The 19,306-nt window shown below is 40.4% G+C and overlaps 1 protein-coding gene across 3 annotated transcripts in view; it reads left to right on the forward strand.

Moving 5' to 3' along the window:
- Window positions 1–19,306, forward strand: part of STOX1 (storkhead box 1) — a 40,491-nt gene that overhangs the window by 9,737 nt on the left and 11,448 nt on the right. Inside the window, exon 1 of one of the 3 annotated variants that reach the window (XM_058189052.1) lies at window positions 14,957–15,316. The exons of 1 other annotated variant lie outside the window; for it this stretch is intronic. The gene's annotated coding sequence lies outside the window, so the exon portion shown is untranslated. One more of the 3 variants, XM_058189054.1, reaches the window with a different exon arrangement.

A 19,306-nucleotide genomic window follows, 5' to 3' on the forward strand; every position in this document is an offset into this window, starting at 1 on the left:
GCCGTATTTTTCCGGGTGTCACATCACATATCCAAAATAGTCTAATTTCTGCTTTTTTACGGGTTTTGTTTATGTTTTGCTTCATTAAACTAGATGTATCAGAAGTGGGTTTCTGCAGGTTCTGACCAGTTCTGGAGAACCGGTAGTGGAAATTTTGAGTAGTTTGGAGAACCGGTAGTAAAAATACTGACTGGCCCCACCCCCATCTATTCTCTGCCTCCTGAGTCTCAGCTGATTGGGAGGAAATGGGGATTTTTCAGTATCCTTCCATCCCATGCCCACCAAGTCACGCCCACCAGGCCATGCCACACCCATCAAGCCACACCCACAGAACCAGTAGTAAAAATTTTTGAAACCCACCACTGAGACGTACCCAATTCCTGCAATCATTTTCATATGTTTTAGCCTCCGGTCCCCTAATCACCTTTGTAGCTCTTCTCTGCACTCTTTCTAGAATGTCTATTAATAAAAATTATGCTCAGAGAAGGTGTTACCAGACTCCTTTTGCCTAAACATTTGATGGTGCCTTATGAATGCAACAAATTTTCTTTGAGACTTCTAGTTTGACTAATGACAGATAGCTTGGCTGGAACAGTAATTTAGCCATCACTGAGAAATGTATACTTAACAGAGTTCTGGCCAATGCTTTTAATAAGATTGGAAGCTAAGAAGAATAAATGACAATTTTATCTTGGTTAATCTTGCTTAACTTGCTTCTTGAGACAAAAAATGGGGATTCAGGTGCTTGAGGCATGGCTAAAAAAACAAAGCAGTCACCTGAGTAGCTTAGTAACACACTTGAATTATTTGTGTGTCCTTCTAAAGTTACTGCAGGAGAGACATACACAGTGAAAAGAAAGCTGTTTCCTCTTCCATGTGCCACTTGAGTCAGCAGTGCAAGACAGTTTATCATTCATGAAAGAGTTTCTGGTCATGGTTTTGTTTGCATCAGATAAATATTTTTACTCTTGAGTTCTCTGTTCGACCTAACAAACCATTTCCTTCTAATGGACAATCTCCTAAATAGCTAATGCCTTAGTAGATGGTGGTCTGCGAAATATACCATAAAAGGTTTGCTTCTTTGCCCTATGTCCCATTAATTAAGTTGTTGTTAGTTATATATCCTGCCCTTTTTTTGGGAACTTAAGGCAGCATGCAACCTCCATTTTGCTCCCATAACAATCTGGCTGGGAGAAAATGGCTAGTTCAATGTCACCCAATAACCTTTCTTTGTGGGGGAGGGGGTGGATTTAAACTTAGCTCTCCTTTTCCCTATCTTAACACCTTTGCCATCATGTAGAGACAAGTAAAGTCTTACACTTAGTCAAGAAATACCAAAGTATACATATAGACTGGATGATGCTAGGCTTAATAGCAGCAACTGTGAAAGGGATCTTGGAATGTTAGTGGACAACCAGCTAAATATGAGGCAGCAGTGTGCAGCGGCAGCCAAAAAAGCCAATGCAATCCTAAACTGCATTAATAGAGGGATACAATCAAGATCAAGTGAGGTACTAATACCACGCTATAAAGCCTTAGTAAGACCACACTTAGAATACCGCATCCAGTTTTGGTCGCCACACTATAAAAAGGATGTTGAGACTCTAGAAAGAGAGCAGAGAAGAGCAACCAGGATGATTAGAGGACTGGAGACTAAAACATATGAAGAATGGCTACAGGAACTGGGCATGGCTAGTCTAGTGAAGAGAAGGACCAGGGGAGACATGATAGCAGTGTTCCAACATTTGAGGGGCTGCCATGGAGAGAAATGGGTCATGCTATTTTCCAAGGCACCTGAAGGCCAGACAAGGAATAATGGATGGAAACTCAACAAGGAGAGATTCAATCTGGAAATAAAGAGAAACTTTCTGACAGTGAGAACAATCAACCAATGAGCTTGCCTTCGGAATTTGTGGGAGCTTCATGATTGGAGTCTTTCAAGAAGAGATTGGACTGCCATTTGTCAGAAATGGTGTAGGGTCTCCTGCTTGGGCAGGGGGTTGGACTAGATGACCTACAAGGTCCCTTCCAACTCTGTTAATCTAATCCCACTGTAGAATATTTCTTACAGGCAGGTCCATAGTCAGTTACAATTAGTTTACAGAACTCCTGATGGCTTTCCCAAAATAACTTACAAAAGAGGAATCTGCTTTGTATTACAATGATTGATGATCTCAGATCTCTTCAATCCTGGCAAGAAACCTTGGGACGGCCAAGCTCCAACATCTGAGGCCACACTCTGGATGGAAAGAGGCTTTGTATGGAGAAGTTTGGCTGGTCTTGCAAGAACGTTTGAACTGTGGTTGTGCCTGTGTTAAACTTTACATTATCAGTTCTATTTCCTTCCCCCAAATAGTGGGCAAATTAACCTTTCTGTATTCAGTAACCATGATAAGAAGAGCCTTCGGCCTGAAAGAGATTTTGTAGAGGGATTGAAATACGTACAGAATACATACAAGAGAGGGAACAATCAGTTTTCTGGAAAGAAAAGCAGGATGCAAATTAAACATTCCCATAATTAAGCTACATGATGGTCCTTTCTATATTCATTATCCTGTTTGAATCTATAAAACTGAGGGGTATTGGTAACCCATTGCCACAAAACGTCTGAAATTACAAGGTGATCATTATTAGCAGTTGCAGAGGAAATGTTTTAATAATAACAGAATTATAACCGGAAAGAAAGCCCACTGTTGTACTTTAGTGGGAGTTCAGAGTGTTTCCAGATGTTAGCCTGTTCTGTCTTTTTCTTGGTATTCTTATAATGTTCTCAGGAAGAAGGTATGTGACTGCTACAGAGCATGAGTTTCTATTACTTCTCCTGCTCAAACAGGACTACAGAGAAACTCCACGCTTCAGAATCGATCATTTCCAAAAATGAAAAGAAACAATACAGTACGGTTCATCAAAGTGAAGATTATTCTGGCGGGAGTTTTAATTTCAACATTTTACAGGCTTGGCTCCTAAAATTAGTCCCATTTGTTTCTGGTTGGCCTTTGCACCTAACTAGCATTCCTTGTGACAGCACCTACGCTACCCCTTATTTAGACAACGGTTAATGCTTAAGGATACAGGGGAACTAACAGCAGAACTGCACAGGAAGTTCTCAATTTATGACCAGTCACTTAGTGACTGTTTAAAGTTATGATGGGCCTAACTGGAGGACACCCATGACCTGGATCTGAAGTTCCAACAGTTGGCACCCCTGGTCACATGACTGCAGTTTGAGCACTCTGTAGGTTGGCATTTCTGCAGCAAAACTGCATCCATAGCAAACCGTTGGTTTTGCTCCATAATCTCAGCCTTTGCTTAATGACCATGGCCAAAAGATCATAAAATTGGATTGATCATGTGACCGTCTTGATCACCTTGGCAGGCTCCATTATGGTCATAACTCGAGGATCAATTGTATAAAATGGCACATCGCTTCTTACTCACCTGTTTCTTTAAGGTTCCCCTGCATCATATGAATTCCTATTGGGGAATAAAACAGGTCCGTTTTGAGAATCGTATGACCTTTTTGTGACTTTTCCTTGTAAATTATTTCCGTATGTTTGCTGAGCTCAGAGTTAAAATGGTTTCAGTTTGAAACTCTCTAAAAAGGAAGAACAAACCCTGTGTTATTTTTACCTGAGCTTCTAAGCCTTGAGTATGAATTGTTGAACCCGCACAATTCTTTCCTCCTCTTTAGGTCTCCTGCTTGGGTAGGGGGTTGGACTAGATGACCTACAAGGTCCCTTCCAACTCTGTTAATCTAATCTAATTATTCCATCGTATCCTTTTCTAGGTATTTCAAATTCAAATTTCAAATTTTAAATGTTGGTCCCTATATTACTGCATAAAGCATTTTGGCTTTATATTTCTTCCGAGTTCATGATCTCTTTCAACTACTAGGAGTAATTTGAAAGACATCCAGGTTCTCCTAAAATCTCTTGCACACTTTCCAGAGTTCATATATTTTCTGAGCCCTTTGGGTGTTCTCCCCTAAGATAACCTGGGATTCGTCCTGGGACGAATGGTTTCCTCATTCTGCCTCTATTCAAATTACGATTTACTTTTTCTAAACTTAAGAGTCTCATCACAGGTACCCAAAATCAGTCTGAGTTAGTGATGAAACCATTCACAACTCTTGTTGGGTCTCTCTATTTGCATCTAAACCATGACATAAACGTTACCGTGGCAACTTATTTCTGTTCAGTAGAGGTCAAAGTGGCTGTCCAAAGTGCATAAAATCTGCTAAGCTTTGTCACTCAGATCCTCAGACCCAGTGGTGGGATTCAATTTTTTTTACTACTGGTTCTGTGGGCGTGGCTTGGTGGGCGGGGCAGGGGAAGGATACTGTAAAATCCCCATTCCTACCCAGCTCCAGGAGAAGGATACTGTGAAATCCCCATTTCCTCCTGATCGGCTGGGACTCGGGAGGCAGAGAATAGATAGGGGCGAAGCCAGTCAGAGGTGGTATTTACCGGTTCTCCGAACTAATCAAAATTTCCACTACCGGTTCTCCAGAACTGGTCAGAACCTGCTGAATACCACCTCTGCTTGAACCTGATGGGAACACAGGCAATAGGTGTAGGAGAAAGTTCGGCAATGTAGCCAGCAAAGGTTAGGGTGGTGTTATCTTCTATTGACTCAAAGACGGTTGGAGAACACTACATCTTCAACAGTGAGAAAAGAACCTATGATACAGAGCATGGAAAGTCAATTTTAGGGCTAATTATGGCACTGATACATACATTTTTCCCTACTATTGCCCACAGTGTTGTCTTTGCCTTCCCCAGACAGGCTTCAGTTGTGCTTAGCTGTATTGATGTTAATCTTTTCTTCTATTCCAAAATTCACCAAGCGCAACTTAAGGATATACAGTATACAATCAGTTAGGTCTTCTTGCCCATTCACTTGGAGCAGGGGTCAGCAATCTTAAACACTCAAAGAGCCACAAAGGTCCTAATCGGAAGCCCCTGTTCCAGTCCTGGAGCTGATCGGAAGTCTGGTTCCCCCATCATAGTCTCCTAACACGGCGTCCTTTTTCCTCTGACAACTGGGAGTCGGTTCCCCAGCCATAGAGTCTCCTAGCGCAGCATCCTTTTTCCTCTACCTGTCCTAACCGAAAGCCCTATCAATTGTGGAGCCGACCAGCAACAGGGAGCCGCAGCAGAGGGATGAAAGAGCCACATGCGGGTCCAGAGCCGCAGGTTGCTGATCCCTGACTTGGAGGGAAGCTGTGTGACTGCAGTCACTTGAAACAGGCAATAATGGCAGGATAGGGAATGGCAATGGGTGGAACAAATACCTTGCTGCTATATTTCTGAGTTGACTCAATGATGCAGGGACTGCCATGGGGAAGGCCCAGTGTGGCTGGAATGGGTCTGATTCAAGTTCAGATCTTGATGTGGTCATGAAGATCATTGCTCATCCCACTAGCATCTTCTTTAAGCTCTGCAAGATTGTTATAGAAATACAATGTAAATAGGGAGAACACAACAGTGCGAGTCATCTTGAGCTCCTTGAAGTAGGAATAAATATATTTAAAATCGGCAGTAAACATAATTTATTGTATGTACACTACACATGGATGGTTCTTCTAGGAGTATAATTATTTCTGCACATTTTGTGTCATTTCATGCTTCCCTCATTTAACAAAAAACAACAGTGTCTGGTCTATAGCTGATAAATCTCTTTTTTATTCCAGTTACTTATAGAGATAAAAGGTAAAGCTTCCCCTCGCACATATGTGCTAGTCATTCCCAACTCTAGGGGGCGGTGCTCATCTCTGTTTCAAAGCCAAGAACTAGCGCTGTCTCCATGGTCATGTGGCCGGCATGACTCAATGCCAAAGGCGCACGGAATTTTATTTTATTTATTTATTTATTTAAATTTTTATATAAATTTTTATACCGCCCTTCTCCCGAAGGACTCAGGGTGGTGTACAGCCAAAGTTAAAACAGTTAAATATACAAAATTAAAATATCAAATTAAAATACATATTCAATAATGGCCAAATTAAAACCGTCAAATTGACCCAGCCTAAAATACCCCATATAAAATTACTCAAAATTAAAAATTTGAAAAATTTAAAAAATCTAAAAAAATCAAGCCAGTCCCACTTGGATAAATAAATAAGTTTTTAATTCCCGGCGAAAGGTCCGAAGGTCAGGTAGTTGGCGCAAACCGGGAGGAAGTTCGTTCCAGAGGGTAGGTGCTCCAACAGAGAAGGCCCTTCCCCTGGGGGCCGCCAGCCGACATTGCTTGGCGGACGGCACTCTGAGAAGACCCTCTCTGTGAGAGCGTACGGGTCGGTGGGAGGCATAAGGTAACAGCAGGCGGTCCCGTAAGTACCTGGGCCCTAAGCCATGGAGGGCTTTAAAGGTGGTGACCAGAACCTTGAAGCGCACCCGAAAGACCACAGATAGCCAGTGCAGACTGCGCAGGAGTGGTGTTACCCAGGAGCAACGTAGAGCTCCCTCAATCACCCGCGCAGCTGCATTCTGGACTAACTGGAGTCTCCGAGTGCACTTCAATGCTGTTACTTTCCCACCACAGGTGATCCCTACTTTCGCTACTTGCATTTTTTACATGCTTTCGAACTGCTAGGTTGGCAGAAGCTGGGACAAGTAACGGGAGCTCACTCTATTACGCGGCACTAGGGATTCGAACCGCTGAACTGCTGACCTTTTGATCGACAAGCTCAGCGATACTGGATTTCATTGCAGGCTGGAGATACAATTTTACTGAAGTTAGGTTGTATGATAGAGATCTGGACATCAAAATGAGTCAAACCAAATTCTTCTGAGACCCCATAAATTATATAGCTAAATTTATTGGAACCGTATAAACCCTGAGATCCTGTTACTTAATGGGGAGAACCATGAATTGTGAAGTTTGATATGGAAAGTTGAAAGAAGTACATGATTATACTTTGCTTTCAGCCTGTAAGGGCCGTGATAGCTCAGGCTGTCAAGAAGCCTGTTATTAGAACACAGTAGCCTGCAATTACTGCAGGTTCAAGCCCGGCCCAAGGTTGACTCAGCCTTCCATCCTTTATAAGGTAGGTAAAATGAGGACCCAGATTGTTGGGTTTTTTACAAAGTCAACTTTTACAAAGTTGACTTTGTAAAAAATATACAAATAGAATGAGACTATTGCCTTATACACTGTAAGCCGCCCTGAGTCTTCGGAGAAGGGCGGGATATAAATGTAAAAAAAAAAAAAAAAAAGAGTGTTTGAAGGCATGGAAAATAATCTTTCAGTCAACATAATATGGAAAATTGAACATGGTGACTGGGGTGCAAAAGAGCAGCAAATCTTGCAGCCTTCAGATGGAAGTCAGCCAGGAGCAGCCTGGGAGTAATTTTAACACAAGGACTTCAATTGCTAGAGATGAATGGAATTTTTCAAGTCAAAGAAGGTGAACGTTATGATTAAATACATTATTAGAAAACAATTGTACATTTAATTTCAGTGAGATGCAAATGAATATCACAATTAAGTTTTTATTCTTTTTTATCCAGTGCCCTGTTCTATTCAAAGGTGAAATGTGACCCTCACCAGGGCTGGGCTGCTAGGGGTTCAGGAGAACCTCTAGCTAAGATTCTGTGCAGGTTGGAGAACCCCCAAATCCCACTCCTGGCTGGCTCCGCCCCTCCCGCCTCTCCCAGGAGTCCCCACGTGGCCTGTTTTGGATGCAGTTAAGTGCGCGTGGAGGCTTGGGGACGCGTGGAGGCTTGGGGACGGCAAAAAATGGGCCTACCGGAAGTTCGGGTGCACGGGACACTATTACCTTCCCACCAAAGGTGCCTTGCTCTACTTTATAATAATAATAATAATAATATTTTTATTTATAGACCGCCCTTCTCCCAAAGGACTCAGGGCGGTGTACAGCCACAAATAAAATACAGAAAGAAAACAACAATACAAAACTAAAAACAACCCTTAAAAAACTTATTTAATTTGGCTACTTATAGATAAAAATATTCCCTCTAAAATTTACTAAAAAATTTAAAACCCATAAATCAATTTAATAATATAAAATTTAAGCGAGTCCAGCAAGACGAAATAAGTAGGTTTTAAGTTCAGTGCAGCTTATAGCAACAGAAAGAAACATGGATGAAGGTGGCATTGCCTTATCACAGAGAGTGTGATAAGGGTAGATTAAGGCAGGGGTCTCCAACCTTGGCAACTTTAAGACTTGTGGATTTGCTGGCTGAGGATCTCTGGGAGTTGAAGTCCACAAGTCTTAAAGTTGCCAAGGTTGGAGACCCCTGGATTAAGGGACCAGGGCCTGACTAAAAGATTTCTTTGCAAATGTCTCATCTGCTTCTACTCGTACACAGACCTTCTGTAACTAACTCCCTTGCTGGTACAGCCCATTGTTCTTCCTGGAAGGCCCACTTTTCTGGAGGAGAAGGCCAGGAGCATGGGAACAGAAAAGCTTCATTGCACTCTCATTTAGCTCTCAGCCTGGTTTTATGAGGACACGTACCAGACCCTCCTTTGGTTCAGAACTTTATCAGACAGCAGTTGAATGACTTTTGTTAGCGACTGGTTAAGAATTACCGTATATACTCGAATATAAGCCGATCCGAGTATAAGCCGAGGTCCCCAATTTTACCCCAAAAACTGGGGTAAACTGGGGACTCGAGTATAAGCCGAGGGTGGGAAATGAGGCACCTACCGGTTGGGGAAACCCTCCCTCCCTCAGCTGAGAAGGCTGGCGGCTCCCCCGCCCCGCCCTCTCACTGCACCGGCAGGGCTTCAGTCCGGTAAAATGTGAAAAAAAGAAAAAAAAAAACCTCGAGTATAAGCCGTATATACTCGAGTATAAGCCGAGGGGCTTAAAAAAAAACAAAACTCGAGTATAAGCCGTATAGACCCGAGTATAAGCCGAGGGGACGTTTTTCAGCACAAAAAATGTGCTGAAAAACTCGGCTTATACTCGAGTATATACGGTAACCACTTTTCAATCCTTGAGGGCCTGGAAATTAAACTTTGATCAAACAAGAATCCCAGAGGTAGAAGCTTAATGGATGCAAGCTTGAACTTGTAATGGATGCTTGTTCTGAATTGTTTAGTATATACTGTACTATATTTGTAGCCTTTTTCTGCCAATAAATAATGGAGCTGGTGATGTTCTGGAGTGAATTTGAATAGCAGATGAAATTTGCCTGCAGTCGCTTCTAAATACCTTGACAATTTTTGCAATTAAAAAAAATTAAAAACCTTTGATGAGATGGGGCAAGTAAATGAAGGAAAATGTATATATCCTAGATTTTGATGTCTTATTTTTCCCCCCCGTTTATTTGTTTCTGATTCTTGGAGACTGCCTGAGCAGATGCCTACTTTTTTTTTTTTTGAAAGACTTTTCATTATTGTTTTTAAATTATTGCTTCCTTTCTAGGACTGAGAGAAAGTAAATGGCCCAAGATCACCCAGCTGACTTTATGTCCAAGGTGGGACTAGAACTCACAGTCTCCTGGTTTCTAGCCTAATGCCTAAATCACTATACCAAACGGGCTCTTTCGTATATAATTAGAACAATCATTTTAACAGAGAATTGTTATTTTTTTACAAAGAGAATATCTGAGCTTGGGCTCAACACCAATCATTTGTGAATCTTGCCTTAGCTGTTTCTTTAGCAAATACCTTTAATGCAACTGAATAAACCTGAAGTTTATATTCCTTTGAGGTTTGTCTTCCATGTTTTTGATTCCATCAAGCAATTGAGCACAGTTTGAAAATGCATGAGCTAAAATTCACATTTTTGTAAACATTTTTTCATAATGGTGCTTTTTACATTCCTTGATGGTTTTAATTCAGTTTATTACAGTCATAGACCAGAACAAATAAAAACACTCAATAAATATACAATTTTAAAATGCTAGTATAAAATAATAACTACTAAAATCTATGATAAAATCCAGTCAATTATACATGGTCTAACTATATTAAAATTACAATCCATAAACTGTGGTCTGTAGTCGGTTTAATATTAAAAGAGAAAGGAATAAGCAGTGCAATCAGTCCCTTGATGGTTTTAAATCTACATATTTATTTATCTATCAATTCTCCCTCTGCTGATACTTCTGCTATTATTCCCTCTTTCAGTTCTCTCTTACCAGAGGTTGAATGATAACCATCATTGCTGTGGGTTTCTTTGGATACTAGGGTTAGATTTTTATTTGTCAAAACATAGGCACCTTTTTCAGCCAGAATATGCATTTTCTGTTAACACTGAAAGCTCTTTCATTAGATTCAGATCTAATAACCATGTGAATGGGTGAGTTCCAAGGAATACTAGTGCTTTAGGCTGGACTGGGTGGTGGAAAAACATTGAGGAGAAAGAAAACTTCAAACCATTTCTATACTTTTCTCCAAAACAACTCCAAAACAATGTCTGCAAAGTCACCAGGAGTGGAGTTTGACTTGATAGTTTTCCTTTCCTTTCCTAATAGTAGCCAGCCAGATACCTCAGGAAAATTCAAAAGCAAAAGAGATACAATTTACCTAACCTTCTTTCCTTTCCACCATGTGCTTTCATCCATCAGTATTTCCTTAGCACTTACATAGCAAGTTATTTTCATTAATATTACTGTAGCTAGAATTCTGTGAACCAAATCAAACAGACCAAGAACAAACAAAAATCTAGTTGTGACAAGGATTTGTTTTCAAGAATATGTAGCCATAAAGGCAGTGATCCCGTGGTTTTCTTTAATTTAAAAAGAAAAAAGAAATTCTACACAAGTTTGTTGGATTTAATTAGGTTCCTACTGTATATTCATAAACTCAACCAAAAACTCCGAATTCAAACTCTGCTCAGATTCAATTCCAGTTTATCTGCTGTCACTCATGATAAAAAATGTTACGATGTAAATGTATTGTGATGTAAGATGCATGCTTTAAACATTTTAGTTTTATATTTTACTCTATTGCCTTGAGGATCATTCTTCGGTTGAAAGGTTGAGGTATAAATTCATTAAATAGATCAGTAAATGAAAAGTGTGGTGAGAGATGTTCCTTCAGAATTTAAGTTCATTGATTATTGTAATAATGCCCAATACTGTCAAGTATAACCAAGACCAGGAAATTAAGAAAATTATTAAAAAGAAAACGATTTTTAGCTGAAGTTACAACAAAGTGCCAACTAAGTTTGATACTTTGATTTTGGTTTTAAATACGTACAAGTAATTAATTAACTTTAATTATTTTTGAAGGTTGTTGATACATCTCAGGCATATATTCTAAAACCCTCCACTGCTAACGCTTCTGCCTGTTTATTTTCTCAGCTTATGATTTCCTGCACACAAAGATATATGGTTTCACAATAGGATCTAAATTGTACTGCAACAATGCAGGCTGTTTGTTTTGTGTTGTTGTCAATAAACAGAAATTTCAGGGGGAGGAGAGAGGGGGGAAGGTACAGAGACAAATATCACTTTGGACCAAATTAAAGCACATCTACAAAACAAAAAATGTGTGTTTGTGGAAAGTAAGAGAGAAAGCCTTAGTTAGAAATTAACTTTGAAATGGAATGAGTATTCCTCATTATTCCCCTTCTTAAACCCTGAGTTAATCTTATACTGATGTTAATGAAGATTTGCTTCATTTGACAAAGGAGTAACCAGGGCCTAAGGAATCCTGCTGACTAGATCTTCCTCTGAAGCTTCATATGTTAATAAAGGAAAGAGCTGATCTTACATGTCCTGGCACACATACATTTCAAATCAACAATTAATGTTGTTTTCCATGGGGTGGGGAAAAAAAACCGTTAGTAAAATGACATATAGCATGGTGTGGCTTCAGAAAATGAAATTAATAATTAAAAACAGGTTGCGTAAGGCTGTCTTGTTCCAGGTGCACCCAACCACAAACTTTTCCTTTTTTGGATAAGTCCCCTGGGTGTTACCTTCTTCTCATCCCCACTCCAAGAGCGAGAACAGTTTAAAGTTGCCTTTTTACTAAGTTAGTGTAGAAAACATCATTAGCTATTGCTTGCTTAAAAGCTGCCTGAAATTGTAGGAAGTTAGCACCCATCCCCCTCCTAGAAGAATGAACTATTTTAGAAAATAGTTTTCAACTAGTTTCAACTCCTACCCTCAAAATGACGCTATAGAGCACTGCACACCAGAACAACTAGACACAAGAACAGTTTTTTCCCGAAGGCCATCACTCTGCTAAACAAATAATTCCATCAACACTGTCAAACTATTTACTGAATCTGCACTACTATTAATCTTCTCATAGTTTCCATCGCCAATCTCTTTCCACTTATGACTGACTGTAACTTGTTGCTGGCAATCCTTATGATTTATATTGATATACTGACCATCAATTGTGTTGTAAATGTTGTACCTTGATGAACGTATCTTTTCTTTTATGTACACTGAGAGCATATGCACCAAGACAAATTCCTTGTGTGTCCAATCACACTTGGCCAATAAAATTCTATTCTATTCTATTCTATTCTATTCTATTCTATTCTATTCTATTCTATTCTATTCTATTCTATTCTATTCTATTCTATTCTATTCTAAAACATTTAAAAGGCAGAATATATTTCCCTGGATGAGAAATGGAGAAACATGTTTTAAAGACAAAGCAGCTTTCTGACTCCCCCCACCTTTGTCAATAGGTCAGAGGTAGAAACTCATTCTCCCCACCTTTGTCAATGGGACCATCATCTGCAACACAATAGGACCCACCTAGCAACAGAAACTCACCACATGACACCTGGGAAGATTACATCAGCCAGCAAGGCTAGCTAAGACCCCCACCCCCTGGGAGTCTGACAACCAATCAGGATACTCTTCCTGTGCCCCAGGAAGTTCAAAGCTCAGAAAAACATAAAGCCAGGGAGCGCACAGGATCTCATCCCTTTTCTGTTCAGGAACTCAAGCCATGTGATCCTGACCACCATTAAATCATCTTTCCAAGCAGCCTCCATGTTTCCAGTGTCTTTGTCCCAGATGGACCTTTCTTCCAACAAATTAAGCCAGCATTTTGGAGTGGTCAAGGTAATGGACAACCGCTAGGGCAGGGGTCCCCAACCTTTCGGACCTCAGGGACCACTAAATTCATAATTTTAAATCCCACGGACCACTAATATGATCTCCCTAATGACCAGCTGCGTGGGTGTGGCTAGGTGATCATGTGACTGGGTGGGCGTGGCCAAGCCAATGTCACTCACATTGAGGGGCGCCTCTACTCACCCCTCTCCTGCCAGCCACTCCTCGCCTGCCCTGCCTGGGCTCCTTTGGGCCCCAAGAAGAAGCACTTGTTGGAGCTAAGCAGCCACCATGAGAAAGAGTTGGCAAAACAGCTGGCTCAGTTCAAATTGGATCTGGCTGAGAAGGAGGCTCAGCAGAAGCACCTCACTCAGGAGAAGGGAGTGTTAGGTATGTCATATTGAACTCTTGAAAAAAAGATATACAGTATGCATAATAAATGCGTAAATAAAAATACAAATGGTGTATTGATGATTTGAAGAAAAAAAAATAGGCAGCAGCTACATAGGGGGTGTTGGAAGAAATATCCATCTGGGTTCAGTTCCAAGTGGGGACAAAGACACTGGAAACATGGAGGTTGCTTGGAAAGATGGTTTAATGGTGGTCAGGATCACATGGCTTGAGTTCCTGAACAGAAAAGGACTGAGATCCTGTGCACTCCCTGGCTTTATGCTTTCTCTGAGCTTTGAATTTCCTGGGGCACAAGAAGAGTACGTTGATTGGTTGTCAGACTCCCAGGGGGTGGGGGTCTTAGCTAACATTGTAGGTTGTCTCTCAAGCTTGTCTGAGCCTTGCCATGTGGTGAGTTTCTGTTCTATTGTGTTGCAAATGATGGTCATTGACAAAGGTGGGGAGAATGAGTGAGCTTAGCTGAGGCTTTAATGGCCCATTGACAAAGGTGGGGGGGAGTCAGGAAGCTGCTTTGTCTTTAAAACATGTTTCTCCATTTCTCATCCAGGGAAATATATTCTGCCTTTTAAATATTTTCTAAAATATTTCATTTTTCTAGGAGGGGGGTAGGTGCTAAATTCCTACAGGGGGAAAAAGGCATCAGTTCAAATAAACTGCAATATGATATAAGGATGCTCACTGACTTATGACCATTTGTTTAGCAACTGTTTGAAGCTACAGAGCGCTGAAAAAAATGATTTATGACCAGTTTCCTTGCATTTACAACCATCCCAGCATCCCTGCAGTAGCATCATATTATGTACTGTGAGGAGAGGGCAGAGAGGAGGCAGGCAGGCTTCAACACATCACGATTAGCAACTGGCATGCATTTACAATGGATCACCATTTGCAATCTTCCCAGCCAGCTTCTGACAAACCAAGACAATGGGGGAACCCGGATTCGTTTAGTGACCGCCTCATCTGATTAACAACCATGGCAAAAATGTCTTAAAATCGATCATGGTTTTGAGACGGCTCACTTAAATAACCACAATCCTTAGCAATGGAATTTCCAGTCCTAATTGTGGACATAAGTCAGCGGCTACCTGCACTGAATAGTCTAGTGAATGATTATAATAAAGATATTTATGCCAATTTTTAGTTTTCATCTGTGATCCAAGACCAAGTCAGACTTGGAAGGAAACGTTATAACTTCATGTAAACCCCTCAAGCAGCTAGAGGATTGGGAGATAATTTAATAGGCTTTCTGATTTAAGAAGCTGTTCAAAATTGCGAGTTCGGTGAACACAAGGGACTTAGTAGAAGTTATTAAAATGTTAGTTACATATGGTCCTAAACTACAGTAAATTATTAAAATCCACTGAGATACGTATTATAAATTAATTGTAGCTACTCAGGACAAGCTCCTTGTAAATAATTTAAATCCCATCAATTTCAGTGGGATTTTGAATGTTTAATTTTCTTTGTAGGTAAAGATTTACAGAAGAGCTTTGCCTTTATTTTGTATATAAAATGTGACTTATAATAGATACTTTGATGTTTGTCTTCAAGTCAGTTTTGAGCCTTGGCATCTGCCTGGACAAGTTTTCTTGGCTGCATTTTCAGAAATGGTTTGCCTTGGTCTCCTCCTTTTTCCTACAGGTGAGGAATGGATTGGCCCAAGGTCACCCAGCAGCAGTTTCATCATCCTTTAATTATCTCCTGTTGTTTATTTCCCTTTCCTCCAATACTCCCCCGCCCCATTTTTGGGGAGAGGGACATCCCATTAAGATGAAAATTCAGAACAGGAAATACATATCTTCAGAGGTGTGGAGATCTTTGATGCCCTTAACTCTTACCGTGAGGTTGACTCTGATATCTTCAGTAACCTTCAGAAATCTCTTTTAGATCTGGACTAATTATAGGTATGTTTAACTTTTATTTCACTAGATTGCTTTTGAAAAATCTTCAGGTGTAGAGTTTGAGGATACAATGGCAGGAAGAAGCGTATTTTGAAATGTGTAGAAGAGGCAGCATACCCTTGTACAGCTGGAATTTTGATATTTTCTGCCTGAATTGATTATCTGGAGGAAAAAAATGATGAAAAAAAGGTTTTACAAAGGATGCTACTTTCTGATTGGTGCTCTGTGATAAAATTGTAATCAGGTACCGATCAATTCTGGCTCTTTTTGGAAGAGCCAGAATTTGGTCTTAAATGTAACCAGTATTTACCTTTGATTAAAAAAAAAGTGACATTGAATTCCCACATAAGACAGATCTGTTGATCAGAACACTGAAGACCTGAGTTATGCCACATTTTAATTTGAATAAAAAACAGAAATGTAATATCTGCTCAGTCAAGGCACTGCTAAACCCAGCAAAGCTCAAATTTCAGGGAGTAGAACAAAACCTCTCTTTATGTGGGTAAAGTGTGTCTAGAGACGTTTTTGTCCACTGTGTATTTTTTAATCTGATCCCTGTAATGAAAATGACTTTCCCACATTTGAGTTTCACTCTATGCCCCAAAAATGTGTTACCCTGTTTTGTGTAGGCAAACAATTAGCTGGGTTGTATAAATGGATAAAATTATTTGTGCCTCAATAATACATTAATTTTTGGCAAGTTACCTAGGACTGCTTCTGTAAATAAATCTTCTCCTCCCCTCCTTCCTCCTCCCCTATTTTAACAATCAGCAGGGATTGGATTTGGTTTCCGTCATGAATGACAGGTTCGCTCTTTCTCAAGGCCAAAAAAAATATTCTTGGTAAAGTTTAAAGATAAGTTACAAGAAGTTGTGTTTCATTTCTTCCTAAGATGATGATAAGCAGTATATATTTAGCGCCACTTCTTCCTATATAATTTTTTGATGCTAGATTATTCAAGCATGTAGGACTGTTGAAGTGGGGAAGGGATGCTAACTGAAATTTGTACAAAAAGAAAACTGGCTGATTTCTTTTTTACGAGTATTGGAAATTTTTTTGAAGGAGCATCTTTTCATTCCTCCGAAAAGAAATCATGTGGAGTTTGCTTATGTGGTGTCAGTTAGTAAGAACTGGAGAATCGGTAGGAAAACTTCAGATTTGCAAAGTCGACATGAATCCATGAAATAGTGGATATTGTTCACGAAGCTCTCGGTTTCCGTGATGCATTCTGAAATGTTCCGGCTAATCCATTTCCTCCCCCTTGATCCCTGTTGTTATTTGTCTGCTGAGAAAAGGATTGGATTTAGTAACATTTTGGAATTTTGTTTTGTAAATAATGATTGAAGGACCTGATATGACTTCTGTCCAGTGATAGAGGCTGGGCAAAGAAGGGCTTTGAAGCAGACAAAATGGTTCTGCCTCTGTTAAGATGCCAGGCCTTTGGGTCAGTTTCCACTATGCCCCATAACAACATCAGATAAATACTAATCATGAAATGATTTGACACCGTTCTTCTGCAGTGACTAGAGCAGGGGTCTCCAACCTTGGCAACTTTTAAGACTTTTATTTTATTTTATTTTATTTATTTTGTCACACAGTATATATAAGCATAAGCATGTAATAACTATACAATATATAAGCATATATATAAGTATGAGTATGTAATAACTATATTAATTGGACATAACGAAAGGAAACAATAGGACAGAAACGGTAGGCATGCTTGTGCTCTTATGCACGCCCCTTACAGACCTCTTAGGAATGGGGTGAGGTCAATAGTAGACAGTTTTTGGTTGAAGCTTTGGGGATTTTGGGAAGAGACCACAGAGTCAGGTAGTTTATTCCAAGCATTAACAACTCTGTTACTGAAGTCATATTTTCTGCAATCAAGATTGGAGCGGTTAACATTAAGGTTAAATCTATTGTGTGCTCGTGTATTGTTGTAATTGAAGCTGAAGTAGTCTTTGACAGGAAGGACATTGTAATAGATGATTTTATGAGTTAAAGTCAGGTCATGTTGAAGGCGGCGTAGTTCTAAATTTTCTAAGCCCAGGATTTCAAGTCTGGTGGCATAAGGTATTTTGTTGTATTCAGAGGAGTGGAGAATTCTTCTTGTAAAATATTTCTGGACACGTTCAATTGTATTGATGTCAGAAATGTGGTATGGGTTCCAGACAGTCGAGCTGCATTCAAGAATTGGTCTAGCAAATGTTTTATATGCTCTGGTTAGTAATGTAGTGTTTTTGGAGAAGAAGCTACGCAAGATTAGGTTTACAACTCTTAAAGCCTTTTTTGCGATGCAGTTGCAGTGGGCTTTGGCACTTAGATCATTTGATATGAAAACTCCAAGATCTTTAACAGGGTGGGGGTCATCTATGGGGGTTGAAGTCCATAAGTCTTAAAGTTGCCAAGGTTGGAGACCCCTGGACTAGAGCACAACTAGTGTCGTCTCCTTAATTGCTTTTCCTTTCTACAGATATTGGGCTGGAATCATAATATTAAGACTTGGTTTCTCGGACTAATAAAGTTGCTGACTTCACCTCAGCAGAGAGAGCCAACTTTTAGTGCAGAGTGAAAACTGAAGGAAATTGTAGATGCTCCATCACTGGAGGCTTTTTAAGAAGAGACTTGAGCAGGGAGTTGGGCTAGAAGACTTCCAAGGTCCCTTCTATTACTGATATTTTGTTATTTCCTATGTAAGAAATTTTTACAATACAGCGCTGAGAAAACAAATAATACGGAAAGAATAAAAAACATCTGAGGTATCCTTTCCAGGTAAGTGTGAAACCAGTTCTGTTTACAGTAATCAGTTCCGTGTGTGTGTGTATGCATGTGTGCACGCTTCTATTTCATACAATGCAAGCTGACCCTGATTTATATCCCTGGTGGAAGTAACCTAGCAACGTCACTGAGGAAGTTATTTTCTCTGGAACTTCTCTGAAGACATTCTGTTAAACATAAGCGCAGCAATTGGTAAAACAGAGGTCAAGAACTGTTTAACAGCTTCTTCGAAAGGGACTATTGTTTTTTGTTGACTTAAGAAAAAAAACGATCTCAGAGATTTTTTTTTTTTAAGCGTTTAGCTGTAAATTGCCAGCGCCGTTCTAGAAGATTAGCTTTGCTGTAATTTCTAACTCTGAATTGTATCATGTTGCTCACATACCTTAGAAAGGGTTTTATAACAATCTCTAAGCCAGGGGCGTCAAACTCGATTTCCTTGAGGGACGCATCAGGGTTGTATTTTACCTCGGGGGGGGGGGGGCACGTGGCCATGGTGGGTGCGGCCAGCTTGACGTCCCTCATCGAGGCTCCGTTTTCAGCTGCCACGGCCTCTTGACGCCCTCTGCCAGTGAAAACGGAGCCCAGGCGGGCCACACACAGCTTCACCAAGCTCCATTTTCACTGGCAGAGGGCTGCAGGAGGCCGTCGCAGCTGAAAACTGAAATCAGGTGGGCCGCACGCTGTCTCCCCAAGCTCCATTTTCGCTGGCAGAGGCACCGCGGGCCAGTCCTTTGCCGTTTCCAGGGTGAGCCCGCAGGCCAGATCTAAGCACCCAGAGGGCCAGATCCGGCCCGCAGGCCTTGAGTTTGACACCCCTGCTCTAAGCTAACATGTAGGTTGGACGTTTCATATAATTTCAAGAAAGACTTTAATGTTCCCTCTGTCAGGTTGATGTTTTAAAAATACAAACAGAATAAATAGAGACCTGAAGTAACATGCACTTCTGTGCTAAGGATTTGAATAAATGTATTTGCCTGCATTATTTCCTTAATGAAAGTTAAAAGATGTAGCGTTGAATGGTTACCCGTATTTGCAGATCTCTAATTCAACCCTCCACATATGCAGCTGCTTTTAAAACTTCTCTTGACCAGCAGGAGGCAGAACATAAGTAGGCTCATCTTATACTAGTACTCATCAGACATATCTTTCCAAGCATTTCAAATTCACTACTAGAAATTGAACACATAGACATTAGATTGTCTGTGGAGATTC

Source organism: Ahaetulla prasina, chromosome 6 (assembly GCF_028640845.1).
Source record: "Ahaetulla prasina isolate Xishuangbanna chromosome 6, ASM2864084v1, whole genome shotgun sequence".
In the NCBI taxonomy this organism is placed as follows: Eukaryota; Metazoa; Chordata; class Lepidosauria; order Squamata; family Colubridae; genus Ahaetulla; species Ahaetulla prasina.